The following is a 12,441-nucleotide window of genomic DNA, read 5'->3' as shown; positions in this document are numbered from 1 at the left end:
CATAGCAGATGCCCCTCATATAAAGTTACCATTAGAGTATGGGGAGCCCTCTGAAGCAGCAGCCACATCACACCGTGGGAGGGTGTGTGATTATTTTTTATTTACTTTTTTTTTTAAGGCTTTTGCCACAGGGTGAACATGCTAGCCAGAGAGAGAGAGAGACAAAGGGAGACAGTGAGAGGGAGAGTGAGAAATCACCCCTGGATGGCCATGCCACAATCCCTTCTCCTCCATTCTGCTCCTGAGATCTTGGGCACGCACGTGTCCGGTGTGATTTTCAAGCCTCTGGGTACAAGATTTGAACTGGGGTCAGGCATGTAGGGAGTCCAGTGCCTTCACCATTATGCCACCTGCTAGCCCCTATTTATTTATTTATTTTTCAAGACTAGAGGGTGCATACAACAGCGATAGTGAACCAGCAAGAGAGAGCTCCCCTCCCCTCCAGTGGGGCATGGTCACACTGCACTCCTCTTCCTCCATTTCTCCACTTTGTCAGGATTTAGGGGACTTGTGCACATGTGCCCTGTGTGTTTTTTAAGTCACCAGGGCCAGGATTCAAACCACAGTCAGTCATGTAGTACCTAGCTCCTTACGCATGGGGAATAATGGCTGCATTACAAGGCCGAACATTTATTTTTAAAGTTTATTTGTTTCTTCCATGAGTGAGTGTGGCAGAGAGGAGAGAGAAACAGGAAGAGAGAGACAGGATCTTGACACTGTGACCCATCCTCAGCCTTTAGTCAGCCAGTACTCAGGGAGATCTTTGAACTTGAACCCAGAACCTTCCCAGGTGGTGCGACTTGCAGAGCATTGTATTTCTTCATTGTGCCATTGCTTGGTCCCCTTTTAAGCTTCTTTTTTTTTTCTTCCTTTTTTAAAGAGGTTTTAGCTATAGGGGGAGTGCGCTCGCCAGACAGACAGAGACAGAGAGATAGAAAGCGAGAAATCACCCCCCAGGGGGGATGGCCACGCAGCAATCCCTTCTCCTCCATTCTCCTCTCGGGATCTTGGGCACGCACGCACACGCGCCTGGCGTGAGTTTTAAGCCACCGGGTCCAGGACGCGAACCGCGGTCAACTACATGGAAATCTAGCTACATAGCCATTACGCTAACTGCTGGTCCCACCATGCATTTTTTGTCCCTCAACCTAGCGCTGAGCCACGCATGCAGTAGGTGCTCGAAATGTGTCCTTGGTAGTGAGTTCCTTCGGGGGGCACATTTCTGCTAGGGCAGGTGTGTCCTAGGATCTAGGGTGCGGTTAACAGTTTTCCTGGCTCCTCCCTTTCACTCCTACTTCTAGACATTCACCAAGCCTCGCCGCACCCAAGCCTGCGGACCCGTCCCGCCCTAGACGTGTCGTATTTGGCCTCTACAGTGTTTTAAAGCTTCTTTTGCTTGGTCGTTAACATTTAAAAATCAGCAAATTTCACATGGTAATCCGCATTTTTGTTTCTCTAAAAAGTCTCAGGCCTGGGTCCGAATTCCCCCAGGGCAGCACCACTCTCTAACACCTGTTGTACTGAGGGTTCAGTCCTAGGTCCAAACCAGGCAGTTGAATTTGGGACTTGGAAGAAAGAACGCTAGTTATAGCCAAGGACCAATCAGAATTCTAGAAGCTGACCAATCAAATGAATAACTCCTTCAGAGGCGGGGCCAGGAGGAGTAAATCCCGCCCCCAGTCCCTACCAGCCGAAAGTGGGAGGGGCATTTTGCCCCAAGTCTTAACCTACCCAAACCTGAGAGCTGACTGCTGAAACCCTTAGGGCTTAATACGAGAGGCACCCTCGACTAGGTAAGTCCGTCTTCTATGCCTGGACCGCTCTTTCTCTTCATCTTCTTTCTGGCTGGCTCCTCATCACCAAATGTCATCTTCTAAACAAACAAAAACAAAAATCAGGTCGTCTCCTCAGGAAATGCCTTCCCTGACCACCTGTCTGAAGCTTCGGAGAATTTCTCTGCATTGTACCCTCATCTTAACAGTTAATACCTGAAGTGATTTAATTGTTGCTATTATTCTCCTGCTAGACGGCAGATCAATGAAGTCAGAGAGTCCTTGCTCATTCAACACGGAATTGCCAGGTCCCGGGACTTTGAAGACTCTGGTCTCAAAGAAGGAGCTCAATACACATTTGTGGAACAAATGACCTATTATGTTCACAAAAGACCCCTGGGGGATGCGTGTGACCCTGTGTGGGTGTGTGTGGGAGTCAGTCATGGATCAGCCAATTTGTAATTAGAGAGCAATTAGTCAGTAGCTAATTGATGCAAAAGAGAGCGAAGGAACTGGGAGTAGAACAAGGAAAGGAGTCTCAGGTCTCCTCTGGGAAAATGTTGAGAAAGGGCAACGAGGAATCCCCAAGGTACCACTGAAAACTTCGGTGTCATTGAAGTTTTTGTAAATAATCAGAAGCCCCCAGATAGGAGCTTGTTCCCTTTAAGAAGCAGGTGGGCCTGGAGGGTGGGGCTGAAAGAACTGACCGAGGAGGCATCACCTTTTCCTGCTTTCAGGACAAAATAGAGGAAAGGTTCTTTTGGTGCTTCTTTCCCTCGCATGAACAATACTTAAAAAAAAAAAAAAAGTTTACAAATGCCAGAAATCTCCCTAGATTACCCTGTGCAAAAATGCTATCACCAGAAGTGGTCCCGAGATTATAAAAATTTCAAGACAGGAAGAGCGCGTCCTCAAACACATTGTTTTTTTAGTTGACTCAAATTTGTTTTCTGGTTTCTAGCCAGCCTTCTTTTTCTTTTTTCTTTTTAGAATTATTGATTTATTTTTAACAATTGTTATTTTTAAAAAGTTTTTTGCTACAGGTCACGCGTACTCACAGAGAGAGAGGAAAAGTGAGAAAGCAAGCCACCAGGTCCAGGAATTGAACCATAGTAAGTCATATGGGAGTCCAACACGTTAACCACCACACCACCTGCTGGCCCTTCCAGCCTGTCCTCTGATCAACCCGTCAATTAGAACTTTGCATTTGAAATAGGCACCTAAGAGGTTTTTGCTATAGGAAGAACCTTTTCCTGTGTGTTTGCAGGAAAGACAGAGAGAGACAGAGAGACAGAAAGTGAGAAATCACTCCCTAGGGGGGATGGCCATGCCCCAGTCCCTTCTCCATTCTCCTCTTGGAATCTTAGGTGTGCATATACACACACACACACACACACACACACACACACACACACAGGTGCTTGGCATGAGTTTAAGCCACCAAGTGGTGGCTTGGTGGTCTCTAGGGGAGAATGTTCCCAGGGTCCCCTGGGCAGAGGACAATAAAATCTGCAAATGGCTTTGGGTTGTCATCACAGGCAATTGATCAGGAGCCAGCTAGATAGGGGTCCGGCCTACAGCTGCTTGCTCCTCAGGTAGGAGATGCATCAGCCTGTGGCTTACCAAGGGGAACATTGATCGGAACCCGGGGGTTGTGCCCTGAGTACTGTTGGGTCTCTCCATGGGGGTTCTATTTTATATAAATAATTCTTTTTTTAAAGAGTTATTTTATTTAACTTTATTTATCATTATTACTTTAACATTTTCAGAGAGAGATACAGAGAGAGAGAGAAAAAGTGAGAAAGCAAGTCTCCAGGTATGGGACTTAAACTACGGTCGGCCATGTGGGAGTCCAGCACCCGTAATCACCACGGGTGATTATCTGCTTGACTTACGGAAGATAGGGTAGGCTGGGTTGATGTCGAGCTAGAAACTTCAAGATGCCTCGTGTTCTCCCAGCAGACCTGGTCCTACAGAGCTGCCTTCCTGGCTCAGGGTAGGAATGGCTGCTGTCTCCTCGATCGGCAGGAGTTGCGAAGCACCTTCACCCTTTCTCATACTTGATCATCATAACCATCTTGTACAAAAGACAGAAAAAGAAGTGGCTGAGGCTCCTCCCTCTAAATAGTGTTGAACCCAGGGGCCCGATGGTGGCAATGTGGTAAGACGCAGTGCCCTGCAAATCTGACTCCCATAGAGATGTTCTGGGTTCGGATCTGGAGGCCTCCGTGAATACACCAGGCAGAATCATGCTTGTGATCTGAGGCCGGCTGAAGCTAGGGTTGGAATGTGGCATCAAAACCTTACTGACGATTCTCTCTCACTCTCTCTCTTTCTTTTATGGAAGAAAATTGTCTTAAATATAACCCCAGGAGTGACTGTAACAGCTGTCATTTTGAGAGCCACTACTTAACTTGGGACTCCCTCCAGATTCTTTAAAATTCTGATTGCAAATGCAAAGTGCTGTCAGGTTTGACCAGCCAGCGGTATGGTGGTGAAGGCAGCTGGATCCCACATGGCTGACTGCATGTTTTGAGCCCTGGACGCGGTGACTTGAGAAACATGACAGGCCCATGTGCATGTCCAAAATCCCAGGAGGAGGAGAAATGGAGAAAGGATTTCGGCATGACAGTCCCCATGGGAGTACTTTCTCACTGCCCCCACCCCCAGCACATGTGCCCTCTGGCAAAAATTGTTTTTGAAAGTTCTGCTGGATCAGGAAGTTGGATCAGGACTAAGCTTATCCACTACATGTTATGAAGCTGTTAATTCCAAGTGTGCTCATGAGAGCGCTTTCAGTAAGACACAGGTATCCATTCAGTCTTCCTAGGTATTCCATGGGGTCCGAGAATTTTCTTTTTTTCTTTTTTTTAATAATATTTATTTATTTATTTATTCATTCATTTTAATTTAACCAGAGAGAAACACACACACAGAGAGAGGAAAGTGAGAAAGCAAGCCACCAGTTCCAGGACTTGAACCCTGGTCGGCCATGTGGGACTGTCCTGCGCCTTTACCACCGCGCCACCTGCTAGTCCCGAGAATTTTCTTCCTAGGGCCAAGGCATTATCTGGGGAAGGCAATTCTTATTTCTGTCGCTTATTTGGTCGTGGGAGGAAGGATCTCTTACCCACCACCCATGGGCCCTGGGTGTCACTTGGCACCTGGAGGCAATTCTCGAAATTGGAGATGTAGGCTCTAGAAGGAAGTGGTCGGTCTCTACAGGGCTCTCTTTGTGCCTCTGCAGCTTATTAAATGACATCACAAGGAAGGCATGGCAAGTAGGATGAGGGAGTCAGGCCAGCGAGAACAGACAGAAGCTTGCGGGCATGGACACAAGTAAGATGGAAATAGGGAATGTAATAGCTGGAGGTGCAACCTGGGCCAAGAGCCCTGGAAGAACTAATAACCCCAGCTGGCATTCCAAAACGTTTTCACGAGCATGGTCTCCCATTATCCCTAGCCACCCTGAGTGGGAAGACATAATGGTACCCATTTTATAGATAAGTATGTTAAGGCCCAGCAAGGTCATGGGGTTATTTGCAACCAACCCACGTGTCTTAAACTAGTGGTCTTCCTGCTACAGCCCACAGTGGGTGAATAGTTGATATTTGTTGAATAAAAGCTGAAAGTGTGGGGTAACAGCAGTGGCTGTTACCAGCAGTGGCATGGTGGTTAAGGTGCTGGACTACTACATGGCTGACCATAGTTTGAGTCCTGCACCTGGCAGCTTGAAAATCACACCAAGTGCATGTGCATGAGTGTCCAAAATCCTGAAAGGAGAATGGAAGAGACGAGATTGTGGTGTGACCATACCCCTGAAGGGTGATTTCTCACTCGCTCTCTCTCTGTCTCTGTTTCTCTGGCAAGTGCCCTGTAGCAAACACCTAAAAAAAAAAGGCAGAGGGTGTATATTATTTTTAAAATTAGTTATTTCTTCCGTGAGCAAAAGAGACAGAGAAAGAGAGAGAGAGAACACCAGGATCTTGATGCCTTGATCTACTCCCAGTTCTAGCTAGCCCCAGATCATAGGTATGCTTGTGCTCTGAGTACTCAAGTAGATTTCTTGATGCAAACCCTGAACCTTCCCATGTGGGTCAGCCTTGCAAAATGTCCAGATTACCATGGCACCACCATCTCGTCCCAGAAGGTGTGCAATTTAATACCTATTTATTTATTTATTTATTTGGAGAGGTTTTTGCTATAGGGTGTGTGCACTCACCAGAAAGAGACAGAGAGACAGAATGTGAGAAATCACCCCCCAGGAGGGATGGCCACTCTGCAATCCCTTCTCCTCCATTTTCCTCTTGGGATCTTGGACATACAAGCACATGTGCCTGGTGTGAGTTTAGGCCACTGGTTCCGGGACTTGAACCTCCATTGACTACATGGGAATCCAGCAACATAGCCAATATGCTATCTGCTGGTCCCACCACTTTTTTTTTTTTAAGAGAGATTTTTTGCTCTCGGATATGTGTGGTTGACAAAGAGACAGAAAGAGACAGAGAGACAGAAAGTGAGAAACCACCCCCCAGGGGGATGGCTATGTCATAATCCCTTCTCCTCCATTCTCCTCTCAGGATTTTGGGCATGCATGCACATGTGCCTGGCATGAGTTTTAAGCCACTGGGGCTGGGACTCAAACCATGGTCAACTACATGGGAGTCCAGAGATGTAACCACAATGCCACTTGCTGGTTCCTTAATACCACTTTTTAAAAAGAACTGTAAATGGGGCCAACAGGTAGACCGGAAGTAAAAGTGGCTAGATCCCACATGGCCAGCTACAAAGTTCGAGTCCAGGACCTGGCAGCTTGAAAATCACAGTGAGCGTGTGCGTGCATGCCAAACATCCTGAGAGGAAAACAGAGGAGAATGGGTTGCGGCATGGCCACCCCTCCTAGGGGATAATTTCTCATTCCCTCCTCCACTGCCCATGTCAGTCTCTCTTGGGTGAGTGCATGTGCCCTATGGCAAAACCTAAAACAAAACAAAACAAAAAATTGAGGTCAACCGGTGGCATGGTGGTTAAGGCATTGGACGCCTACATGGCTGACCACAATTTGAGTCCCAGACCTGGAAGCTTGAACCTCACACCGAGTGCATGTGTGTGTGTGTGTGTGTGTGTGTGCTCAAAATCCCAGGAGAGTGGAGAAGGGATTTCGGGATGACCATCCCTCCTGGGAGATGACATCTCACTTTCTGTCTCTCTGTCTCTCTAGTAAGCACATGAACCCTATAGCAAAAATCTCTCTCGAAAAAAAAATTGTACCAGAATAATACTATGTTATTATCAACTCAAAGAGATTCAATGAATATAGCTACTCTGACTTATTTGCATAAATGTTCTATTTCTCCTACTCACCTGAGGGGTGCCAAATGTCCACCTTAGGTATAACTCTCACTGACTAGTTGCTAATAAGAAATCTAGGACATGGGGCTGGCAGGTGGCGTGGTGGTTAAGGGCACTGGACTCCCACATGGCTGACCGCAGGTCAAGTCCTGTATCTGGCAGCTTGCTTTCTCATTTTCCCTCTCTCTCTCTTTCTGTCCCTCTCTGGTCAAATTAAAATAAAGAATAAATAAAGTTAAATAATAATAATAAGAAAAAGAAAAGTAGGGCAATGCAATGAGTTTACTTGTACAGGTAATTTAATTAACTGCTAAATTTAAATTCTGGGATTAGTTCTTGTTATTGAATTTCATAAATGATGGTAACAATAGAAAGATGTGATTTCTTTTTCTTTTCTTTCTTTCTTTCTTTCTTTTTTTTTGATGTTCTTTGACAACTAACAAATAGTTGGCAATTGCACGCTCCGTTTTGGAAGGAAACTTACTGGGATGTGAAGTTCCAGAGTCTGGGAAGTGTTGGCCAGGTAATGATTCCCCTGGGTGGTGCCCTGGCCGGGCTCTTGGCACTCAGCTTGGCATGGCGCAACAGGAGGTGCCTTCAAAGTGAGGGTGATGAGCTAATGGGTTTAGGGCTCCGTTCTGGTCTCCTGCCTGTCATGCGGAGATGATCTGATTTAGAACTGTTACAGCTTGTTCATTCACCCGATTCTTTCAGGAGGTCTAATTTCTTTGTTTATTTGCAAAATGCCCTGCCAGTCCTGCCCTGATCTTTACATTCAAGTGCATCTCAGATCCGTGTTTTTTATTTTTTTCTTCTCCCTTTTCACCTTAATTATCTGTCGAGGAGTGAGAGGAGAAGAGATTGCCCTCTCAGCATTGTGGAGGGAAGAGAGCATTGGAGTAGGAGTCAGACAGCACTGTGGTCTACCTCTGGTTTCTCCTCTGGCTAGTTGCAAGGTCTTAAGTAATTGACTTTATTTCTCTGAGCCTCAGTGTCCACATCTTTATTATTATTTTAAAAATATTTTTAAAGAATTACTTGTTTGATTTTATTTATTATTATTCTTAAAATTTGACTAGACAAAGACAGAGAGAAAGGGAAAGTGAGAAAGCAAGCTGCCAGATCTGGAACTCAAACCACAGTTGGCCATGTGGGAATCCAGTGCCTTAACCACAATGTCACCTGCCAGCCCCAGGTTCCCTATCTTTGAATGGGAATGATGTCTAGCCCACCTTTTGCACAGGACTGTCACAGGGGGCTGAATAAGGTTTGGGCAGCAATTTGAAAACTGATTGTCTAGGGCAGAGAGGTGAATGTTATTTTATAGAAGCTGTTAGGATGGTATCTGAGGGGGAAATGATTAAGTAAGAAAAATAGGAATATAGGGAAGTGTAAGGAAGTTGCAAGGAAACTCATAGCTGTGTCTCTTACTTGCAAGTGACCTCACCTCTCTGTGCCTCAATTTCCTATTCTGGAGATCCAGGTCTCAAAGTCAGGAAGTAACTCTATGGATGCATCACACTGGGTACTGCAGGATGCACAAGAGTTGGTTAGAGAGGCAGAATGAAGCACTCTAGCTGGATGCGAGTGTATGAGAAAAGGCTTGAATTAGGAATCACTGCAGCATAGGTAAGAGACACTCATCTAATGTATTTTGTTTCATGGGGGCAGTGATGATGTGACGAGAATCAAGCAAGACAGTGCAGGGAGAGTGCTTAGCACAGGCTGCTTAACAAAGTCAGTAATGCTGCTTACCCTTACTGCTAGTGTTTGCTTTTACAGATAAAGAAAATGGAGCCTCTAAGAGGTGATACCCTGGCCCAGTGTCACACAACTCTCAGTACTGAGTTGAGCAGATTTGAACCCATGTTGCCTTGACTCTAGAGGTTAGGCCTGAACCACTGTGTTCCAGTCACCCTATTGTGGAGCTTCTGTTCCAGATCCTTGCTGCCTCCCTGACTCAATGACTGTGGGTGGCCTTGCTCTTGTGCGTGGGCAGCTGAGCAGACCAGAGGCCTCCCAGTTCCGTGAGAACCAAATATGGCCAGCCTAGGCCCTTAGAGGCCTGACTTCCAGGAAGGGCCTGCTCCTGCCTGCTCATCTGGGCTGTGGGGCCCTACTCCCTACTCAACCTCCTGGCTCTGCTCCAGAGTACTCTGGGAGAGTCTCCGTTGAGATCCCCCTCCTTAAGATCTTGTTGGGCAAGTTACTGAAAGAACACAAGACCAGTGTCTGTCATCATGCTGCCATAAGGCTTAACTCCAGGTCTTTTCTCATGCAGTTCCGTCCACGCAGTGTCCTCTTCTCTAACCAACTCTTATGCATCCTTCAGTGCCCAGTGTGAGGTATTAGGAGGAGTTACTTCACAACTATATGGTCTGGAGTAAGTCACTCACTTCTCTCATTCATCTACCTATCCATCCATCCACCCACCCACCCACCCATCCGTCTATCCATCCACCCATCCACCATCCATTGATCCATCCATCCCTTTACCATCCATCCATCCATCCATCCATCTGTCCATCCACCAATCTACCCATCCACCCATCCACCCACCCACCATCCATCTATCCATCCATCCACCAGCCATCCATCCATCTACCCAGTGGGCATCTACCCATGTCAGGCACTTTACATACAGAAGCTCCTTGAGGATGGCAGACCAGGTATAACTACTATCTATGTGTGCCAAGTTCTAATGTGTCTGCCCTAAATTCAAAAGTTGAAACACAATCTGCAATGGGGTGATATTGAAAGGTTTTGGAGGAACTAGACCGTGGCACAGTGGTAACGCAACACTTTGCAAGGCTGACCCACAGGGAGTGTTCTGGGTTCACATCTGGAGACCTTCCTAGACATACCAGATGTGTGCATTCCCATGGTCTGAAGCTAGCTGAGGCTGGGGGTGGATGGCGGCAGGATTCTGTTGGAGTGCTCGCTCTCTCTCTGTCTAACTTATGGAAGAAATAAATAAACTTGAAAAAAAAAGTGATAGGCGGTGGTTAGGTCATGAGGATTCCATCCTCAGGAGTGAGTTAATGCCCTCATAATAACAATAATAATTTTTATTTATTGCCAGAGATGATATGCACTCTCCAGAGAGAAAGAGAGAGGGAAAGGAAGAGACAAGCCCCCTGCCCCATGGGGTGAGGTCACACTGCAATCTCTTCCCTCCATTTCTCCATCCATCAGGATTTGGGGCATGTATGCACATGTGCTCAGCATATTTTTTAAGCTTCTGGTGCCAGAATTTGAGCCATGGTGGGCCATGTGAAAGCTGAATTTCTACACACAGAGCTTAACCACTCTGCTAAGGGGCTGGTCCATGCCCTTATAATTAATTAGTGCCCTTATTAGAGGCCTGAGGGGGCTTATTCACCCCTTCTTCCATGTGATAACACAGAAGTCTCTGTCTATGAGGAATAGACCCTCACTGGACCCCAAATCTGCTGTTGCCTTTATCTTGGCTTCTTAGCCTTCTGAATTATGAGCAATTGATTTCTGTTGTTTATAAACTACCCAGGTTAAGGTATTTTGTTATAGCAGCAAAAATGGACTAAGACAACAAGCCAAAGCTTGTCTTTACTACAGTCCTGGTGAGACTGCCTTTTTTGTTTTAAAGTTTATTTCTTCCACAAGTGAGAAAGACAGAGAGAGAGGGAGGAAGAGAAAGCTAGACAGATGGATAGACAACATCCCCAATGGATTCTGATCCTGTGACCCACACCCAGCCTTCAGCCAGACCCAAATCATGGACAAGCACATGCTCAGTGTGCTCAGAGGGGTCTCTGGACTTGAACCAGGAACCTAGTCTCCTGGGAGTGCTTCACAGTGTTGCGTTTTGCTGCTGTGCCACTATCCATCTAGCGAGGCTGTTATCGACCCTAGTTGGGAAGCCTGAGACCCAAAGAGGGGCAGTCCAAAGAGACTAGTAGAGCTAAGTTTTGAAGCTAAGTTCTTAACCACTAGGGACTACTTAACTCCTAATGGAAGGACGAACTGTCCTGAGGACCAGGCCTTGGGGGAGAGCAGGGGCCATTTCTGCTTCACTTAGCCTCTGAGTAGTCCTCTTAATCCAGGGCTTTCCAGTTTTGAGGCAGCTGCCCTTCACTCACCTTCCCTATTCCAGCCACTCCATGGTCTGACCTTTGTCATGGTAGCCACAGAAAAATTTTCACCATGTCTCCTTGCTAAGGACCAAGACCTTGAAGACACCTATTCCAGCCCAGATCCTACAATGTTATTTTCAAGGCTCTCAGAGTCCTTACCTCAGCCCCAAGGGGCAGGCCAGGCAGGAAGGATCTTTCCCATGATTCAGATGGGGGATTTTGAGGGCTCAGTACTGCCCAAGATAAGGCCCAACTGGGCTGGTGCAATGGGAGTACAATGCTCTGCAAGACTGGAAGTCATATAGAAGACCAGGGTTCAATTCCCAGGTTGACTTGTACAGGCCAGGTATGCATTCACATGCCTGGGATCCTGACTGAGGTTATTTTATGAGATCATGTTGGGATTGCTCTCTTTCTCTCTCATGAAATAAATAAAATTAATACAAAATAAAAATTAAAAAAAAAAAAGAAAAGAAAAGTACTGCCCAAGGTTCTAGGCCACATTAGGAGGGAGCCTAACTAGGCATGGAATCTTTAGCTTCCAAGAACTGAATGTGGAACTGGCTGCCAGCTCTTTCCTGGAGGCGTGGTGTGAAGTACTTAAAGCCTGATCCATCCCAGCTCTGCCACTTCCCAGCTGTGCAGCCTTGGGAGAAACACGTCACCTCTCCGAACCTCAATCTCTCCCTCTGAAAAGTGGGGACGGTGCAATACCCATTTGAGAGATGTTGGGGGGAGGAAAGGAAACACCACCGCCACTTCACAGAGCCTGGAACATAGCGGGTGTTCCGACGATGAGGTTATTAGTGTACCAAGTGCCTAAGATAGAACATCGGGACTTGTGTGGAGGTTTCTAGAGGTTTATACATGCCAAAGGTAATATTATCTAAGTTGTTTTTCTTTTCTTTTTCTTTTTTTGAGACAAGGTCTTGCTATATTGCTCATGTTAGCCTTGAACTCAGAGTCTTCCTGCCTCAGCCCCTCGAGTAGTCAGGACCACGGGCACACACCACTATATCTGGTAACATAACATTCTCTCTCGCTGCTCTATGTGAGGTGCAGACGTTCAGACAGCATCCCTATAACCTGGTGCCATTTTGCAGATGCGGAGCTAAGGCTCAGAGAGGGAAAGTGACTTTCTCTAGCTCCCTGCCCAGCAAGGAGTCTGTCATCATCTCAGCTTTGCTGAGGCCTGGAGAGGGAAA

The 12,441-nt window shown here is 46.5% G+C and overlaps 1 long non-coding RNA gene across 1 annotated transcript in view; it reads right to left on the bottom strand.

Moving 5' to 3' along the window:
* Positions 1-1,727: 1,727 nt before the first annotated feature.
* The window catches only part of LOC114007745 (uncharacterized), a 50,395-nt gene continuing 39,681 nt past the window's right edge, over positions 1,728-12,441 (bottom strand). Inside the window, exon 2 of the long non-coding RNA XR_003549328.1 lies at positions 1,728-1,873. This is a non-coding gene — a long non-coding RNA (uncharacterized LOC114007745). The remainder of the gene's footprint in view (positions 1,874-12,441) is intronic.

Source organism: Tupaia chinensis, unplaced genomic scaffold (genome assembly GCF_000334495.1).
Source record: "Tupaia chinensis unplaced genomic scaffold, TupChi_1.0 Scaffold000226_1, whole genome shotgun sequence".
Taxonomy (NCBI): domain Eukaryota; kingdom Metazoa; phylum Chordata; class Mammalia; order Scandentia; family Tupaiidae; genus Tupaia; species Tupaia belangeri.
The sequence above is the reverse complement of the archived record's forward strand: the minus strand, read 5'-3'. Positions and strand labels throughout refer to the sequence as shown.